Source organism: Coregonus clupeaformis, unplaced genomic scaffold (genome assembly GCF_020615455.1).
Source record: "Coregonus clupeaformis isolate EN_2021a unplaced genomic scaffold, ASM2061545v1 scaf0348, whole genome shotgun sequence".
In the NCBI taxonomy this organism is placed as follows: Eukaryota; Metazoa; Chordata; class Actinopteri; order Salmoniformes; family Salmonidae; genus Coregonus; species Coregonus clupeaformis.
Genome location: NW_025533803.1, coordinates 69,184 through 83,090, shown reverse-complemented (window position 1 = coordinate 83,090; position 13,907 = coordinate 69,184). Strand labels below are relative to the sequence as shown.

Here is a 13,907-nt window from a genome sequence, read left to right as displayed (position 1 = left end):
TTTCTTACAGTTTTTAATGTTGACTTTAATATAAGAGCTCTTGTAAGATTTATTGCATGGCAAATAAACTCAGTGCCATGTTCATCTACTGTTGCGCTCTAATATATATCGGCACCCTTGCACTTTACAATGGAGTGCAATAGAGCAGAATATTCTGTTTTCAATTTTCAAAACTGGTTGAATGGCTATTTTGACCCTGCAATTTACCACCTTTAGTCTAGTCCATTTTTCTTAACGTTGAAGTGAAAAATCTAAATTTCAGTTTATAATTCTTTTCTTGGTCCTGTGCAGTTATAAATCAAACAAATACATGCGTGAACACCAACGTTCTTTAACTTTCAACAAATTATTTTGAAGAAATAGTGAATCGTGCAAGTGTGCCAATATATTAGAGTTCAACTGTATGGATGTTAATCAAGGAAGAGCATCTATATCTCTCCAAAAAATATAGGCTTTGTGAAAGTTGACCGACCAGGATTTCTATGTAAACTGTCATTATATCCTTCTTTAATTACAAATTAGACAGTATTTTAATAAAGAAATCAAACATAAATAGTCTGTCTGCTCTTGTTAATTTTTCCTTCTGGGATTATTGGTGAAATGACGTAAATGTAAATGTAAATATCCCCAACTCGTACTTCCAGGGGCGCAACTTTCACTGGGGAAGGGGGGGACATGTCCCTCCCACATTCTGAAATTGCAAAAAAAATAAAATGATGTCCCCCCACTTCTAAAACCAAAGTTGTGCCCCTGCATAATTCAAACGCTGTTATTGAATAGGAAGGTATGTTTTATTCATCCTGACCTGAACCTTAAACCAGATTGACTGAAAAGGGCATGAGATTCATTTTATTGGGTGTAACACCATCAGTCGAAAGAAGAAAATATAATAATATCAACAATAAACAGGAATAATAAACGTGTGAAGGGCAATTTACATTCTTATGTTGCATTTACATTTGAAAAAGGAATACAATTGTTGTTGTTTTGTCTCAACATCAAGTGAAAGTATATCTATTTAGTGGCATTCACTGAGAAACTGTATGATGGAACGTCATACAACACTGACACTCATAACTTAAGTTCCATAAATTGTCACGTTTTCAACAAGCTTAAACCTTCAGGACCTGAAACTCCATTATGTCACAATAACCTTCTAATACAATTCACCTGCATTCCTCAATAATAATTGCTACCAGTACCATTGCACTAACAACTTTAGTTGTATCTTGGAAAAATGCAATAAATAATTTAGTAGCAGGCAGGACATGTTTCTCCGCCCGGCCTTTATGTACAACGCTGATTGCTTCAGCAGGTAGTCCAAGAGTCTTGGGAATAATTAACCCTTTGGAGGAGAATGGACGACAACATTCTAACCGATTCTAATTGATGACATCACAAGGGGTTGTTGTTCATTATACAACAGGTGGGTCTAATCATTATTAGTTATTGAACTGAAACCTAATTCTTAAAGGGGCAATATTTTAAATGAATGATATATAGCCATTGATTCTTGAAGAATGTTTGAAATCCAGATTGCCTCTTTAAACTGAGAACTGAGGATGGCGTTCTAAAAAATGCACTCCTCAAAGGGTTAAAGAAATCAATCCATCCATGTGTGTTGGGTTTAGGAGAAACACACAGGTCCGATGTCCAGGCCAAATTCCTGATCCTCCTTGCCTATGTCCATGGGGGCCAAGTCTACGATAGGTAGTCTGGCTGGCGTCTGAGTCCTGTACTCAATCACAGTCTTGCCCCAGTCTCCATTCGATATCTGCGGACACAGGAGGATAAGTAGACATATCTATACTTCTGAATTCAACTCATTGTCCTATACAACGTAAACAAGTAAATAATAGGACAGAACCACAGTTACATGACTATGAAGTCATAAATGTATGAACGCTTGTCTACTTATTTTAAATGTATGTAGTTCTGTCCTTGTGATGTACTTGTCTATTAATGTTCTGTATTATGTTCTGATTTATGTGTTGTGTGGACCCCAGGTAGAGTAGCTGCTGCTTTAGTACTAGCTAATTTGGATCATAATAAAATATTCAATACTAAAATACTTCTGTTCCCACTTCCCAGACCAACTTTGGCACACCTGATTCAAACATTCAACAACTTATGTAGGTAGATGGTTGGTTGGTTGGTTGATTGGTTGGTTGGGCGGGCGGGCAGGCAGGTAGGCAGGTAGGCAGGTAGGTATAGATGGGTAGTAGGGCTGTGGCGGTCATAATTTTTTTTTCAATCACCGTTAGTGTTTGATGTAGGGGTGTAACGATTCGTTTTAACAACGATTCGATTTGTATCACGATTCGTGGTTGTCGATACGATTCAAGGACGATATTGGTTCATTTAGAACGATACGATCCGAAACGATTCAGTGACTTGAAATCGATTCAGTAACCTTTTAGCCAAAAATTCAACCAGTGTGACTGAAATAAATACCTGGTAACCAGTTGCATTTTAATGGCTGGCAATAGTCTTGATATTTTTAACAGTGTTTCATGACTCCATGCAGACCATCTGGTATTATGAAACTTACCAAAAGTCTCACAAGTCCGTCTGTTATGGCCTGTGCGGTTCGGTCAGCACCCAATTCAATCAGTCCAATAAAGTCTGAAGTAAACTCTCCGTTGCTGGACACAGACACAATGTAAACTATTTCCTGCTCAGTTTTTGTGATGTCCTCAGATCCATCAAAAAGCATTCAGTAAATGAACATCCTCAGAATAGGAAGACATGGGACGTGCGTGTTTAGCTTTATGGAAAGAGAAAAATATTAAACAGAGCTTGCCGCTGTTCTTCATTCAGCTTGTCTCGCCATGGGCGACTGGACATTTATTCTCGGCTAGCTTTTAGCAATGGCTTGCGCCACATTCGTGTGCTCCTTGCTCTTTTCATGTTTGTCAAATAAAGGATGGTTGAAATTCTTTGAGCCTTTATAAAATGCACCTGTTTTGTCTGCTAGATGTGGATTTGAGCGGCAAATCTTGCACCACATTTCAGTGCGCTCATCGTTAGCTTCAAGCCACTTTTCCGAAAAAAGTACTTTCTTCGGCTCTGGCTCCAGTTGGCGTTTCTTTGTAGGTGGCGAAACGCCAAAGAAGCTTCTTAATGTCTGTTGCTTTTTGGACATCCCTGACAGTAGTTGACAAGCAACATGTCATGTGTAAGGTTAGATGAGAAGATCGGTCAAGTACGCAAAGGCGCGTAGTAACACAAGTGGCATTACGCATTCCTGATTTTTGTCGCGCTTGCGTATCTGCGTACCAGTTATGTGCACCCCTGCATATAAAGTCTGACGTGCTTAAATCCAATGGGTTATTTCCTAGTATCGATACAATCGATTTATTACATTTTAAAACGATGTTAGATCGATATATGTTGTCCAAAAGGCCAACTCGCCGAGCACAGATCGATGTAGTTGGATCATATGAATATAAATCGATACATCGATGTAGTAGATGGATCGTTACACCCCTAGTTTGATGTGATTTTCGATTGCATTTGCATTGATGTCAGAGTGGTTAGAGGGACAATAGACCCTGAGTACCAGGCCATTAGTGACCTGATGATCGTTAGCGAGTTGGGAACTACTAATCCATGTCCAGAGTGCATAAAAGGAGATTACCATGACTCAACAGTCACGCTGAATTTTACTTTCTGTCATATCTCATGACTGCCGGTGTGGCGGTATTACGGTCACCGAAACAGCCATAGTAGGTAGGTACACTATATATACAAAAGTATGTGGACACCCCTTCAAATTTGTGGATTCGGCTATTACAGCCACACACGTTGCTGACAGGTATATAACATCGGGCACACAGCCATGCAATCTCCATAGACCAGCATTGGCAGTAGAAAGGCCTTACTTGAAGAGCTCAGTGACTTTCAACGTTGCACCACCTTTCCAACAAATCATTTCGTCAAATTTCTGCCCTGCTAGAGCTCCCCTGGTCAACTTTAAGTGCTGTTATTGTGAAGCTGAAACGTCTAGGTGCAACAACTGCTCAGCCATGAAGTGGTAGGCCAAACAAGCTCACAGAACGGGACCGCCAAGTGCTGAAGCGCGTAGCGCGTAAAAATCGTCTGTCCTCGATTCCAACACTCAACACTCAAACTGCCTCTGGAAGCAATGTCAGCACAAGATCTGTTCATTGGCAGCTTCATGAAATGGGTTTCCATGGACGAGCAGCCGCACACAAGCCTAAGAAACAATGCGCAATGCCAAGCATCGGCTGGAGTGGTATAAAGCTCGCCACCATTGGACTCTGGAGCAGTGGAAATGCGTTCTCTGGAGTGATGAATCACGCATCACCATCTGGCAGTCCGATGGACAAATCTGGGTTTGGCGGATGCCAGGAGAGCGGTACCTGCCCCAATGCATAGTGCCAACTGTAAAGTTGGGTGCAGGAGGAATAATGGTCTGGGGCTGTTTTCTTTGGTTTGGGCTAGGCCACTTAGTTCCAGTGAATGGAACTCTTAACACTACAGCATACACTGACATTCTAGACGATTCTGTGCTTCCAACGTTGTGGCAACAGTTTGGGAAGGCCCTTTCCTGTTTCAGCATGACAATGCACCCGTGCACAGCGAGGTCCATACAGAAATGGTTTGTCGAGATCGGTGTGGAACAACTTGACTGGCCTGCACAGAGCCCTGACCTCAACCCCATCTAACACCTTTGGGATGAATTAGAACATTGACTGCAAGCCAGGCCTAAATCGCCCAACATATTAGATTTTGGAATGAGATGTTCAGGTGTCCACATACCTTTGGCCATATCTATCTATCTATCTATCTATCTATCTATCTATCTATCTATCTATCTATCTATCTATCTATCTATCTATCTATCTATCTATCTATCTATATATATATATATATATATACAGTGGGGAGAACAAGTATTTGATACACTGCCGATTTTGCAGGTTTTCCTACTTACAAAGCATGTAGAGGTCTGTAATTTTTATCATAGGTACACTTCAACTGTGAGAGATGGAATCTAAAACAAAAATCCAGAAAATCACATTGTATGATTTTTAAGTAATGAATTTGCATTTTATTGCATGACATAAGTATTTGATCACCTACCAACCAGTAAGAATTCCGGCTCTCACAGACCTGTTCGTTTTTCTTTAAGAAGCCCTCCTGTTCTCCACTCATTACCTGTATTAACTGCACCTGTTTGAACTCGTTACCTGTATAAAAGACACCTGTCCACACACTCAATCAAACAGACTCCAACCTCTCCACAATGGCCAAGACCAGAGAGCTGTGTAAGGATATCAGGGATAAAATTGTAGACCTGCACAAGGCTGGGATGGGCTACAGGACAATAGGCAAGCAGCTTGGTGAGAAGGCAACAACTGTTGGCGCAATTATTAGAAAATGGAAGAAGTTCAAGATGACGGTCAATCACCCTCGGTCTGGGGCTCCATGCAAGATCTCACCTCGTGGGGCATCAATGATCATGAGGAAGGTGAGGATCAGCCCCAGAACTACACGGCAGGACCTGATCAATGACCTGAAGAGAGCTGGGACCACAGTCTCAAAAGAAAACCATTAGTAACACACTACCCGTCATGGATTAAAATCCTGCAGCGCACGCAAGGTCCCCCTGCTCAAGCCAGCGCATGTCCAGGCCCGTCTGAAGTTTGCCAATTACCATCTGGATGATACAGAGGAGGAATGGGAGAAGGTCATGTGGTCTGATGAGACAAAAATAGAGCTTTTTGGTCTAAACTCCACTCGCTGTGTTTGGAGGAAGAAGAAGGATTAGTACCACCCCAAGAACACCATCCCAACCGTGAAGCATGGAGGTGGAAACATCATTCTTTGGGGATGCTTTTCTGCAATGGGGACAGGACGACTGCACCGTATTGAGGGGAGGATGGATGGGGCCATGTATCGCGAGATCTTGGCCAACAACCTCCTTCCCTCAGTAAGACATTGAAGATGGGTCGTGGCTGGGTCTTCCAGCATGACAACGACCAAACACACAGCCAGGGCAACTAAGGAGTGGCTCCGTAAGAAGCATCTCAAGGTCCTGGAGTGGCCTAGCCAGTCTCCAGATCTGAACCCAATAGAAAATCTTTGGAGGGAGTTGAAAGTCCGTATTGCCCAGCGACAGCCCCGAAACCTGAAGGATCTGGAGAAGGTCTGTATGGAGGAGTGGGCCAAAATCCCTGCTGCAGTGTGTGCAAACCTAGTCAAGACCTACAGGAAACGTATGATCTCTGTAATTGCAAACAAAGGTTTCTGTACCAAATATTAAGTTCTGCTTTTCTGATGTATCAAATACTTATGTCATGCAATAAAATGCAAATTAATTACTTAAAAATCATACAATGTAATTTTCTGGATTTTTGTTTTAGATTCCGTCTCTCACAGTTGAAGTGTACCTATGATAAACATTACAGACCTCTACATGCTTTGTAAGTAGGAAAACCTGCAAAATCGGTAGTGTATCAAATACTTGTTCTCCCCACTGTATATATATACAGTGAGCTCCATAATTCATTGGACAGTGACCATTTGTTTGTTAATTTGGTTCTGTACTCTAGCACTTTGAGTTTGAAAGGATACAATGACAATGAGGGTGAAGTGCAGACTGTCAGCTTTAATTTGAGGGTACTTTCATACATATCAGATGAACCGTTTATAAATGACAGCACCTTTTGTACATGGTCCCCCCATTTTAAGGTACTACAAGTATTTGATAAATTGGCTTCACAGATGTGTGTCTTTAGGCAGGTGTATTCATTTGTGTCGTTAGTGAATGCAGGAGAGCTGTTGATGAATAGTATTGATTCTAGACTTTGCTATTGCCTTTGGAGGTTGTTGTTGGGGTGTGACAACATGAGGAAGACAGCAGTGTCGATGCAAATGAAGCTGGCCGTCATAAGGCTCAGAAATGATAATCAATCAATCAGGAACATTGCAAAAACCCTGGCCATGCCCAAGTCAACAGTTTGGTTCATTATTATCAAGAAAAAAACAACCGGTGAACTCAATTATGTCAAAAGACCCGGTAGACTGAGGAAGACCACTGTAGTGGATGACCGGAGAATACTCTCTATGGTGAAGAAAACCCCCTGACAACAGCCCAACAGATCAAAAACACTCTCCAGGATGCAGGTGTAGATGTGTCAAAGTCTACCATACGTAGAAGACTACATCAGCAGGACTACAGAGGGTACACTACAAGATGCAAACCACTTATAAGCCTGAAGAACAGAAAGGCGAGATTACAGTTTGCTAAAAAGCACCTAAAAAGAGCCCCAAGAGTGCTGGAAAAAAGTATTGTGGACAGATGAGACAAAGATTAACATGTACCATAGTGTGACACTCTGGCTCCATGGACTTTGATATTTGAGCCAGGGTTGTTCATTGTCATTGGTTTGGGTGTATTTCATTTGGTGGTGTTGGGGATGGGTGAGTTTCATTTTGTTTGTGTCTAGTGGTGATTGGTCTATGACTCCCAATCGGAGGTAACGAGTGTCAGCTGTCGGCTCGTTATCTCTGATTGGGAGCCATATATATTCTGTGTGTTTTCTCCTTTGTTTTGTGGGTTATTGTTCCAGTGTTGTATGTTCTGTCGGTGTCACAGAGGACTTCACGTATTGTCATTTGTTGTTTTTTTTCGTGGTTGCTTTAATTAAATAAAGTCATCATGTTCACTCCACGCGCTGCGTATTGGTCCGCTCCTTCAGACGATCGTGACAGAATAACCCACCAAAAAAAGGACCAAGCAGCGCGTCCAGGAGCAAAGGGTCTGGACATGGGAGGAACTGTTGGACGGTAAAGGGTCCTGGACGTGGGAAGAAATCCTGGACGGCATGGATCGCCGTCCATGGAGCGAAACAGAGGAGAGGCGACGGAGAGAGGAGCAACGCGTCGGCAGAGCCAACGTCGGAAGGACGAGAGGCAACCCCAAGAAATTTTTGGGGGGGCACATGGCTTGGGCGACGGAGCAGCAGGAGGCTGCCACAAGGCAGAGTCAGAGGGCTGCCAGGTTAAGGGGCTGACGGAGGCAGAGAAGGACGGATTCAGTGGGCTACCAGGTCAAGGGGGCTACTGGGTAAAGCAGGGAAGGAAGGTGTTGAGGCACGGCGTGAGGTACTGGGGTGTGTAACCAGTTCGGTCCGGCCCGTTCCTAGTCCCGAGGTGCAGCCAGTAGTGTGTGTTCCCCGTAACGGTACGGCCTGTTCCGGTCCCTCGCACTAAGTGTAAGGTGCGCGTCGCCAGCCCGGTTCGGCCTGTTCCTGCCATACGCACCAAGTATGCGGTGCGCGTCGCCAGCTCAGCCCGGCCTGTTCCTACTCCACGCACCAGGGATACGGTGCGCTCGCCAGCCCAGCCCGGCCTGTTCCTACTCCACGCACCAGGGATACGGTGCGCCCGCCAGCCCAGCCCGGCCTGTTCCTACTCCACGCACCAGGGATACGGTGCGCCGCCAGCCCGGCCCGGCCTGTTCCGGCCACTCGCACCAGGATACGGTGCGCGTCGCCAGCCCCGCCCGGCCTGTTCCTGCTCTCCGCACTAGGCGTGAGGTGAGTCCCCAGGGTCCAGCATGCCCTGTTCCGGCTCCCCGCACTAGGCGTTATGGGAGTCCCCAGGGTCCAGCATGCCCTGTTCCGACTCCCCGCACTAGCCCTGAGATGCGTGTCCTCAGCCCGGTACCTCCAGTTCCGGCACCACGCATCAGGCCTACGGTGCGTCCCCAGGGCCAAGCATGCCCTGTTGCTGCTTCCCGCACTAGCCCTGAGATGCGTGTCCTCAGCCCCGGTACCTCCAGTTCCGGCACCACGCATCAGGCCTACGGTGCGTCCCCAGGGTCCAGCATGCCCTGTTGCTTCTCCCCGCACTAGCCCTGAGATGCGTGTCCTCAGCCCGGTACCTCCTGTTCCGGCACCACGCACCAGGCCTACGATGCGCCTCAGACGGCCAGAGTCTGCCGTCTGCCCAACGGGGCCTGAACTGCCCGTCTGCCCAAAGCCTGCAAAGCCGCCCGTCTGCCATGAGCCATCAGAGCCGTCCGCCAGACCGGGAGCCGCTAGAGCCTTCCGCCAGACAGGATCAGCCAGAGCCTTCCGCCAGACAGGATCAGCCAGAGCCTTCTGCCAGACAGGATCAGCCAGAGCCTTCTGCCAGACAGGATCAGCCAGAGCCTTCTGCCAGACAGGATCAGCCAGGAGCCTTCCGCCAGACAGGATCAGCCAGATCCGTCAGTCGGCCATGAGCAGCCAGATCCGTCAGTCGGCCGCGAGCAGCCAGATCCATCAGCCAGCCGCGAGCAGCCAGATCCGTCAGCCAGCCATGAGCAGCCAGATCCGTTAGCCAGCCATGAGCAGCCAGATCCGTTAGCCAGCCACGAGCAGCCAGTTCCGTCAGCCAGCCATGAGCCGTCCAGCCAGGATCCGCCAGAGCCGTCCAGCCAGGATCCGCCAGAGCCGTCCAGCCGGGATCCGCCAGAGCCGTCCAACCGGGATCCGTCAGAGCCGTCCAGCCAGGATCCGCCAGCCAGCCAGGATCCGCCAGAGCCAGCCAGCCAGGATCCGCCATTTAGTCAGGTGCTGCCCCTTAGCTCGGTGTTGCTCCTTATCCTGTTGCTGTCCCTTATCCTGGTGCTGTCCCTTAGCCTGGTACTGCCCCTTAGTCCGGTACTGCCCCTTAGTCCGGTACTGCCCGTAGTCCGGTGCTGCCCCCTTAGTCCGGTGCTGCCCCTTAGCCCGGTGCTGCCCCTTGTCCCGGTGCTGCCCCTTATCCCGGTGCTGCCCCTTATCCCGGTGCTGCCCCCTTAGGCCGATGCTGCCCCTTAGTCCGGTGTTGCCCCTTAGTCCAGGTGGGGTTAGTTGGAGGGTGGTCATTGGGAGGAGGCTACCCGAAGCAGGTTGTGACTGTGGTGGGGTGGGGATCACGACCGGGGCCAGAGCCGCCACCGTGGACAGACGCCCACCCAGACCCTCCCCTAGTCCTGATATTGGTGCGCCCGGAGTTCGCACCTTTAGGGGGGTACTGTGACACTCTGGCTCCATGGACTTTGATATTTGAGCCAGGGTTGTTCATTGTCATTGGTTTGGGTGTATTTCATTTGGTGGTGTTGGGGATGGGTGAGTTTCATTTTGTTTGTGTCTAGTGGTGATTGGTCTATGACTCCCAATCGGAGGTAACGAGTGTCAGCTGTCGGCTCGTTATCTCTGATTGGGAGCCATATACTATTCTGTGTGTTTTCTCCTTTGTTTTGTGGGTTATTGTTCCAGTGTTGTATGTTCTGTCGGTGTCACAGAGGACTTCACGTATCGTCATTTGTTGTTTTTTTCGTGGTTGCTTTAATTAAATAAAGTCATCATGTTCACTCCACGCGCTGCGTATTGGTCCGCTCCTTCAGACGATCGTGACACATAGTGATGGAAAGCGGAAAGTGTGGAGAAAAATAAGAAATGCCCATGATCCAAAGCATACCACCTCATCCGTGAAATATGGTGGAGGGGTGTTAGGCTTGGGCCTGTATGGCTGCCAGTGGAACAGGCTCACTTGTCTCTGTGACTGCAGACAGAAGTAGAACAATGAATTCTGAAGTCTACAGAAATATTTTATCTGCTCAGATAAAACCAAATGCCTCCAAACTCATTGGACGGCACTTCATCATGCAACAAGACAATAACCCTAAACATACTGCTAGAGCAACGAAGGGGTTTTTGATGGCCAAAAAGTGGAAAATCCTTGACTGGCCGAGCCGAAAAGGTACTCAAGGCTTTATCGTTGGGTTTTTACAGAACTGTTTGGCGATCGACCAGTGAATAGCGATCGATCAGTTGGTGACCACTGCTCTAGAAAGTTGAGTGAAGTTCAATGTCGTGCTTCTCTCTGTGGGCGAATATGTATTCTGCGCGGCAGTCCCGGGGGAGCTGCGCTGGAAGTCTCGATCCCCGCAGTTTAGAGGGAACATTGGTTCTTGGTCACAGGGACTATGGTGGTCTGCTTGAAACATGTAGGTATTACAGACTGGGTCTGGGACAGATTGAAACGTCAGTGAAGACACTTATTGGCTGAACAGGGGGGTCCCTCGAGGCCAGGCTTTTCTAGTGTTCAAAATGTAATGGATAGACCTATTGCATTCAGGTTACAATGTATATTTCAATGTATTAAAATAGCCTATTGAAATGATGAAGAATGGCCTATTGAAATGTATTACATTTATTGAAATATTTTGAAATATGACAGTTTTGGTATATTACATTTAAATAGTAATATGTTCGATCTTTATTATAATAATAATTATAATAATTAATAATAATAATAATATTGTATTCTTATTGTAATTATTATAATTATTATAAATATGACAATATTGGATGACATGTCACAAGGAGATAGGTTCTAAGGTCTGGGTTGAAAAGGCAGTGTGAAGTGGGAGCAGATGTGGGGAGCAAAATGTTTATGGTTTCCATTGTAGGCTACTGATTCAGCAGGTTTCAGCACATTCATAATTCCTCTTCTTTAATTCCTTATTAAATCCATATCAAACAATAAGACTAGGCCTTTTGTGTGGAGAAAAGTCAATCAACTGTCTCTGACACATCCAGTCAGTGGTTTTGTTTGTTTTGTACTCTATTGAATCCAATCCACATCGAGGAAGCTGAAATTTAAAGGCAATGTTCCCACTTTAGCGGAGACTGCATTCACGGTAAATACTGCAGATTTCGGCTAAATCGGAAATAACCTTTACATTTCTATCGCGGAATCTGTAACGCTTCAGCTTAGTTATTATTTATTATTTTTTTATTTGGGGGGTTCTCAATCAGCTTTCTGAATGACCCTAGAGACACCAGAACATCACATTTAAGAACATTTTGAAGTTGTTCCACAAATAAGGTGCAAGAAAACTAAAAGCTGATTTACCTAACTCAGTGGGACTTTTGTAAAAAGGCTTTAGTAACCTACTTAATTTCAGAGGGCCAACCAACTTTCTGGTAGAGAATGCAGTGATTAGTACTAAAATTGTCACAAATCGCAGTGTGCTATGATAAACGGCATCTAACGGCTTTAATGAAGGGGCAGCTGCATTCATATAGTTGATGTCGCCATAGTCTAGGACCGATAGGAACATCGACTGAATAATCTGCTTTCTACTATTTAGTGAGAGGCAGGACCTATTTCTATAGAATAATATGCCATTTAGCAGACGCTTTTATCCAAAGCTACTTACAGTCATGCGTGCATATATATTTTTTGTGTATGGGTGGTCCCGGGGATCGAACCCACTACCTTGGCGTTACAAGCGCCGTGCTCTACCAGCTGAGTTACAGAGGACCACGAAGAAGCCCATTTTTATTCTAAGCTTCTTAACTAACTCATCAATATGTTTTCTAAAAGACAACTTTTCATCTATCCAGATGCCCAGATATTTGAAAGCACAGACACGATCAATATGGACACCATCCAAAGTATATGTGCTTAAATCAGACTTATTTTTATGTGCTCTAGGGAACAACATATCCTTAGTTTTACATGCATTCAGTACTAATTTCAGGTCAATAAAGTTGTTCTGTATTACAATGAAGGCAGACTGTAGTTCAGATAGAGCCTGGTCAACCGTCGGGGCAATAGCATACACAACAGAAACAACTTTATAGATTGAATGTAGCCCTTAACACTAGAACTGTTAAATTTGCTAAATTTAAACTTGCTAAATTTGCACACACTGTATATTATATGTATTTCAAATCAAATCAAATCAAATCAAATTTTATTGGTCACATGCGCCGAATACAACAGGTGCAGACATTACAGTGAAATGCTTACTTACAGCCCTTAACCAACAGAGCATTTATTTTAAACAAAAAAGTAAGAATAAAACAACAACAAAAAAGTGTTGAGAAAAAAAGAGCAGAAGTAAAAATAAAGTGACAGTAGGGAGGCTATATATACAATAGAATAAAGTGACAGTAGGGAGGCTATATATACAGGGGGGTACCGTTGCATAGTCAATGTGCGGGGGCACCGGCTAGTTGAGGTAGTTGAGGTAATATGTACATGTGGGTAGAGTTAAAGTGACTATGCATAAATACTTAACAGAGTAGCAGCAGCGTAAAAGTATGGGGTGGGGGGGCAGTGCAAATAGTCCGGGTAGCCATGATTAGCTGTTCAGGAGTCTTATGGCTTGGGGGTAGAAGCTGTTGAGAAGTCTTTTGGACCTAGACTTGGCACTCCGTACCGCTTGCCGTGCGGTAGCAGAGAGAACAGTCTATGACTAGGGTGACTGGAGTCTTTGACAATTTTGAGGGCCTTCCTCTGACACCGCCTGGTATAGAGGTCCTGGATGGCAGGGAGCTTTGCCCCTGTGATGTACTGGGCCATACGCACTACCCTCTGTAGTATTTTGTTGTATTTTTGACTTTGTTTTGTTTTACCCCATATGTAACTCTGTGTTGTTGTTTTTATCGCACTGCTTTGCTTTATCTTGGCCAGGTCGCAGTTGTAAATGAGAACTTAAAACATAGCAGAGTAATACAAAAAAATAAAACATGAGCAGTCAAAATGACTGCTTTACAGTTTTTTTTTTTTTTTCCACCTTTATTTAACCAGGTAAACCAGTTGACGTATATATTAACTGGTTTACCTGGTTAAATAAAGGTGGAAAAAAAAACTGCTAAAGCAGTCATTTTGACTGCTCATGTTTTATTTTTTTTGTATTACTCTGCTATGTTTTAAGTGGTTTACCTGGTTAAATAAAGGTGGAACAAAAAAAAAAAAAAAAAAAAAACTGCTAAAGCAGTCATTTTGACTGCTCATGTTTTATTTTTTTGTATTACTCTGCTATGTTTTAAGTCATGCCCCACTCTGTCCTTCACTTTTCCTAAATAAGTCTATATAACACACTATCG

General features: G+C 44.7%; 1 long non-coding RNA gene across 1 annotated transcript; it reads right to left on the bottom strand.

Moving 5' to 3' along the window:
• Positions 1-834: 834 nt before the first annotated feature.
• Positions 835-2,589, bottom strand: LOC123484530. The gene is made up of 2 exons (XR_006658567.1): positions 2,552-2,589; positions 835-1,774 (listed from the first exon to the last, which is right to left on the bottom strand). It is a non-coding gene; the product is annotated as an uncharacterized LOC123484530 (long non-coding RNA).
• Positions 2,590-13,907: the final 11,318 nt, after the last annotated feature.